Source organism: Anomaloglossus baeobatrachus, chromosome 11 (genome assembly GCF_048569485.1).
Source record: "Anomaloglossus baeobatrachus isolate aAnoBae1 chromosome 11, aAnoBae1.hap1, whole genome shotgun sequence".
NCBI classification, from domain to species: domain Eukaryota; kingdom Metazoa; phylum Chordata; class Amphibia; order Anura; family Aromobatidae; genus Anomaloglossus; species Anomaloglossus baeobatrachus.
In genome coordinates, this window is record NC_134363.1 from 4,678,161 (window position 1) to 4,684,547 (window position 6,387).

The following is a 6,387-nucleotide window of genomic DNA, read 5'->3' on the forward strand; positions in this document are numbered from 1 at the left end:
GACTAGTTAGGCTGCTCCCTGTGTCCGGGGCTGGGGGCAGAGGACTAGTTAGGCTGCTCCCTGTGTCCGGGGCTGGGGGCAGAGGACTAGTTAGGCTGCTCCCTGTGTCCGGGGCTGGGGCAGAGGACTAGTTAGGCTGCTCCCTGTGTCCGGGGCTGGGGGCAGAGGACTAGTTAGGCTGCTCCCTGTGGCCGGGGCTGGGGGCAGAGGACTAGTTAGGCTGCTCCCTGTGTCCGGGGCTGGGGGCAGAGGACTAGTTAGGCTGCTCTCTGTGTCCGGGGCTGGGGGCAGAGGACTAGTTAGGCTGCTCCCTGTGTCCGGGGCTGGGGGCAGAGGACTAGTTAGGCTGCTCCCTGTGTCCTGGGCTGGGGGCAGAGGACTAGTTAGGCTGCTCCCTGTGTCCGGGGCTGGGGGCAGAGGACTAGTTAGGCTGCTCCCTGTGTCTGGGGCTCGGGGCAGAGGACTAGTTAGGCTGCTCCCTGTGTCCGGGGCTGGGGCCAGAGGACTAGTTAGGCTGCTCCCTGTGTCCGGGGCTGGGGCAGAGGACTAGTTAGGCTGCTCTCTGTCTCCTGTGTCTGGGGCTGGGGGCAGATGACTAGTTAGGCTGCTCCCTGTGTCTGGGGCTGGGGGCAGATGACTAGTTAGGCTGCTCCCTGTGTCCGGGGCTGGGGGCAGAGGACTAGTTAGGTTGCTCCCTGTGTCCGGGGCTGGGGGTAGAGGACTAGTTAGGCTGCTCTCTGTGTCCGGGGCTGGGGGCAGAGGACTAGTTAGGCTGCTCCCTGTGTCTGGGGCTGGGGGCAGAGGACTAGTTAGGCTGCTCCCTGTGTCCGGGGCTGGGGCAGAGGACTAGTTAGGCTGCTCTCTGTCTCCTGTGTCTGGGGCTGGGGGCAGATGACTAGTTAGGCTGCTCCCTGTGTCCGGGGCTGGGGGCAGAGGACTAGTTAGGCTGCTCCCTGTGTCCGGGGCTGGGGGTAGAGGACTAGTTAGGCTGCTCTCTGTGTCCGGGGCTGGGGGCAGAGGACTAGTTAGGCTGCTCCCTGTGTCCGGGGCTGGGGGCAGAGGACTAGTTAGGCTGCTCCCTGTGTCCGGGGCTGGGGGCAGAGGACTAGTTAGGCTGCTCCCTGTCTCCTGTGTCCGGGGCTGGGGGCAGAGGACTAGTTAGGCTGCTCCCTGTGTCCGGGGCTGGGGGCAGAGGACTAGTTAGGCTGCTCCCTGTGTCCGGGGCTGGGGCAGAGGACTAGTTAGGCTGCTCTCTGTCTCCTGTGTCTGGGGCTGGGGGCAGAGGACTAGTTAGGCTGCTCCCTGTGTCCGGGGCTGGGGGCAGAGGACTAGTTAGGCTGCTCCCTGTGTCCGGGGCTGGGGGCAGAGGACTAGTTAGGCTGCTCCCTGTGTCCGGGGCTGGGGCAGAGGACTAGTTAGGCTGCTCCCTGTGTCCGGGGCTGGGGGCAGAGGACTAGTTAGGCTGCTCCCTGTGGCCGGGGCTGGGGGCAGAGGACTAGTTAGGCTGCTCCCTGTGTCCGGGGCTGGGGGCAGAGGACTAGTTAGGCTGCTCTCTGTGTCCGGGGCTGGGGGCAGAGGACTAGTTAGGCTGCTCCCTGTGTCCGGGGCTGGGGGCAGAGGACTAGTTAGGCTGCTCCCTGTGTCCTGGGCTGGGGGCAGAGGACTAGTTAGGCTGCTCCCTGTGTCTGGGGCTGGGGGCAGAGGACTAGTTAGGCTGCTCCCTGTGTCCGGGGCTGGGGGCAGAGGACTAGTTAGGCTGCTCCCTGTGTCCGGGGCTGGGGGCAGAGGACTAGTTAGGCTGCTCCCTGTGTCCGGGGCTGGGGGCAGAGGACTAGTTAGGCTACTCCCTGTGTCTGGGGCTCGGGGCAGAGGACTAGTTAGGCTGCTCCCTGTGTCCGGGGCTGGGGGCAGAGGACTAGTTAGGCTGCTCCCTGTGTCCGGGGCTGGGGCAGAGGACTAGTTAGGCTGCTCTCTGTCTCCTGTGTCTGGGGCTGGGGGCAGATGACTAGTTAGGCTGCTCCCTGTGTCCGGGGCTGGGGGCAGAGGACTAGTTAGGCTGCTCCCTGTGTCCGGGGCTGGGGGTAGAGGACTAGTTAGGCTGCTCTCTGTGTCCGGGACTGGGGGCAGAGGACTAGTTAGGCTGCTCCCTGTGTCTGGGGCTGGGGGCAGAGGACTAGTTAGGCTGCTCCCTGTGTCCGGGGCTGGGGCAGAGGACTAGTTAGGCTGCTCTCTGTCTCCTGTGTCTGGGGCTGGGGGCAGATGACTAGTTAGGCTGCTCCCTGTGTCCGGGGCTGGGGGCAGAGGACTAGTTAGGCTGCTCCCTGTGTCCGGGGCTGGGGGTAGAGGACTAGTTAGGCTGCTCTCTGTGTCCGGGGCTGGGGGCAGAGGACTAGTTAGGCTGCTCCCTGTGTCTGGGGCTGGGGGCAGAGGACTAGTTAGGCTGCTCCCTGTGTCCGGGGCTGGGGCAGAGGACTAGTTAGGCTGCTCTCTGTCTCCTGTGTCTGGGGCTGGGGGCAGATGACTAGTTAGGCTGCTCCCTGTGTCCGGGGCTGGGGGTAGAGGACTAGTTAGGCTGCTCCCTGTGTCCGGGGCTGGGGGTAGAGGACTAGTTAGGCTGCTCTCTGTGTCCGGGGCTGGGGGCAGAGGACTAGTTAGGCTGCTCCCTGTGTCTGGGGCTGGGGGCAGAGGACTAGTTAGGCTGCTCTCTGTGTCCGGGGCTGGGGGCAGATGACTAGTTAGGCTGCTCCCTGTGTCCGGGGCTGGGGGCAGAGGACTAGTTAGGCTGCTCCCTGTGTCCGGGGCTGGGGGTAGAGGACTAGTTAGGCTGCTCCCTGTGTCCGGGGCTGGGGGTAGAGGACTAGTTAGGCTGCTCTCTGTGTCCGGGGCTGGGGGCAGAGGACTAGTTAGGCTGCTCCCTGTGTCTGGGGCTGGGGGCAGAGGACTAGTTAGGCTGCTCTCTGTGTCCGGGGCTGGGGGCAGATGACTAGTTAGGCTGCTCCCTGTGTCCGGGGCTGGGGGCAGAGGACTAGTTAGGCTGCTCCCTGTGTCCGGGGCTGGGGGCAGAGGACTAGTTAGGCTGCTCCCTGTGTCCGGGGCTGGGGGCAGAGGACTAGTTAGGCTGCTCCCTGTGTCTGGGGCTCGGGGCAGAGGACTAGTTAGGCTGCTCCCTGTGTCCGGGGCTGGGGCCAGAGGACTAGTTAGGCTGCTCCCTGTGTCCGGGGCTGGGGGCAGAGGACTAGTTAGGCTGCTCCCTGTGTCCGGGGCTGGGGCAGAGGACTAGTTAGGCTGCTCTCTGTCTCCTGTGTCTGGGGCTGGGGGCAGATGACTAGTTAGGCTGCTCCCTGTGTCCGGGGCTGGGGGCAGAGGACTAGTTAGGCTGCTCCCTGTGTCCGGGGCTGGGGGTAGAGGACTAGTTAGGCTGCTCTCTGTGTCCGGGGCTGGGGGCAGAGGACTAGTTAGGCTGCTCCCTGTGTCTGGGGCTGGGGGCAGAGGACTAGTTAGGCTGCTCCCTGTGTCCGGGGCTGGGGCAGAGGACTAGTTAGGCTGCTCTCTGTCTCCTGTGTCTGGGGCTGGGGGCAGATGACTAGTTAGGCTGCTCCCTGTGTCCGGGGCTGGGGGCAGAGGACTAGTTAGGCTGCTCCCTGTGTCCGGGGCTGGGGGCAGAAGACTAGTTAGGCTGCTCCCTGTGTCCGGGGCTGGGGGCAGAGGACTAGTTAGGCTGCTCCCTGTGTCCGGGGCTGGAGGCAGAGGATTAGTTAGGCTGATCCCTGTGTCCGGGGCTGGGGGCAGAGGACTAGTTAGGCTGCTCCCTGTGTCCGGGGCTGGGGGCAGAGGACTAGTTAGGCTGCTCCCTGTGTCCGGGGCTGGGGCAGAGGACTAGTTAGGCTGCTCTCTGTCTCCTGTGTCTGGGGCTGGGGGCAGATGACTAGTTAGGCTGCTCCCTGTGTCCGGGGCTGGGGGCAGAGGACTAGTTAGGCTGCTCCCTGTGTCCGGGGCTGGGGGCAGAGGACTAGTTAGGCTGCTCCCTGTGTCCGGGGCTGGGGGCAGAGGACTAGTTAGGCTGCTCCCTGTGTCCGGGGCTGGGGGCAGAGGACTAGTTAGGCTGCTCCCTGTGTCCGGGGCTGGGGGCAGAGGACTAGTTAGGCTGCTCCCTGTGTCCGGGGCTGGGGGCAGAGGACTAGTTAGGCTGCTCCCTGTGTCCGGGGCTGGGGAAGAGGACTAGTTAGGCTGCTCTCTGTCTCCTGTGTCTGGGGCTGGGGGCAGATGACTAGTTAGGCTGCTCCCTGTGTCCGGGGCTGGGGGCAGAGGACTAGTTAGGCTGCTCCCTGTGTCCGGGGCTGGGGGCAGAGGACTAGTTAGGCTGCTCCCTGTGTCCGGGGCTGGGGGCAGAGGACTAGTTAGGCTGCTCCCTGTGTCCGGGGCTGGGGGCAGAGGACTAGTTAGGCTGCTCCCTGTGTCCGGGGCTGGGGGCAGAGGACTAGTTAGGCTGCTCCCTGTGTCCGGGGCTGGGGCAGAGGACTAGTTAGGCTGCTCTCTGTCTCCTGTGTCTGGGGCTGGGGGCAGATGACTAGTTAGGCTGCTCCCTGTGTCCGGGGCTGGGGGCAGAGGACTAGTTAGGCTGCTCCCTGTGTCCGCGGCTGGGGGTAGAGGACTAGTTAGGCTGCTCTCTGTGTCCGGGGCTGGGGGCAGAGGACTAGTTAGGCTGCTCCCTGTGTCTGGGGCTGGGGGCAGAGGACTAGTTAGGCTGCTCCCTGTGTCCGGGGCTGGGGCAGAGGACTAGTTAGGCTGCTCTCTGTCTCCTGTGTCTGGGGCTGGGGGCAGATGACTAGTTAGGCTGCTCCCTGTGTCTGGGGCTGGGGGCAGAGGACTAGTTAGGCTGCTCCCTGTGTCCGGGGCTGGGGGCAGAGGACTAGTTAGGCTGCTCTCTGTCTCCTGTGTCTGGGGCTGGGGGCAGAGGACTAGTTAGGCTGCTCCCTGTGTCCGGGGCTGGGGGCAGAGGACTAGTTAGGCTGCTCCCTGTGTCCGGGGCTGGGGCAGAGGACTAGTTAGGCTGCTCTCTGTCTCCTGTGTCCGGGGCTGGGGGCAGAGGACTAGTTAGGCTGCTCTCTGTCTCCTGTGTCCGGGGCTGGGGCAGAGGACTAGTTAGGCTGCTCTCTGTCTCCTGTGTCCGGGGCTGGGGGCAGATGACTAGTTAGGCTGCTCCCTGTGGCCGGGGCTGGGGGCAGAGGACTAGTTAGGCTGCTCCCTGTGTCCGGGGCTGGGGGCAGAGGACTAGTTAGGCTGCTCCCTGTGTCCGGGGCTGGGGGCAGAGGACTAGTTAGGCTGCTCCCTGTGTCCGGGGCTGGGGGCAGATGACTAGTTAGGCTGCTCCCTGTGTCCGGGGCTGGGGGCAGAGGACTAGTTAGGCTGCTCCCTGTGTCCGCGGCTGGGGGTAGAGGACTAGTTAGGCTGCTCTCTGTGTCCGGGGCTGGGGGCAGAGGACTAGTTAGGCTGCTCCCTGTGTCCGGGGCTGGGGGCAGAGGACTAGTTAGGCTGCTCTCTGTGTCCGGGGCTGGGGGCAGAGGACTAGTTAGGCTGCTCTCTGTGTCCGGGGCTGGGGGCAGAGGACTAGTTAGGCTGCTCCCTGTGTCCGGGGCTGGGGGCAGAGGACTAGTTAGGCTGCTCCCTGTGTCCGGGGCTGGGGGCAGAGGACTAGTTAGGCTGCTCCCTGTCTCCTCCTCCTCTGTCCTGACATTCCAGCCCGGCATTACTCAGTGTGTGGAGCTCGGGGAGGAAGTGACACTGCTGAGCTGTTCCCTGGATGTGAGCGCTGTTCTGTGGAGAGTGCGGCCAGCATGGGACGCCGGGATGTGAGGAGTGTGCTGGGGCTGAGGGCGCTGGCGCTGCTGATCCTCGTACAGGTGAGTGCCGAGGCGGGAAGACGGGGTTACCTCAGACGTGCACGGAGTCCGGGACCACAGCTGTGCCCCCCGAGATACTACTAACCAGTGCCCCCCGAGATACCAACCAGTGCCCCCCGAGATACTACTAACCAGTGCCCCCCGAGATACCAACCAGTGCCCCCCGAGATACTACTAACCAGTGCCCCCCGAGATACCAACCAGTGCCCCCCGAGATACTACTAACCAGTGCCCCCCGAGATACCAACCAGTGCCCCCCGAGATACTACTAACCAGTGCCCCCCGAGATACCAACCAGTGCCCCCGAGATACTAACCAGTGCCCCCGAGATACTACTAACCAGTGCCCCCCGAGATACCAACCAGTGCCCCCGAGATACTACTAACCAGTGCCCCCCGAGATACTAACCAGTGCCCCCCGAGATACTACTAACCAGTGCCCCCCGAGATACTAACCAGTGCCCCCCGAGATACTACTAACCAGTGCC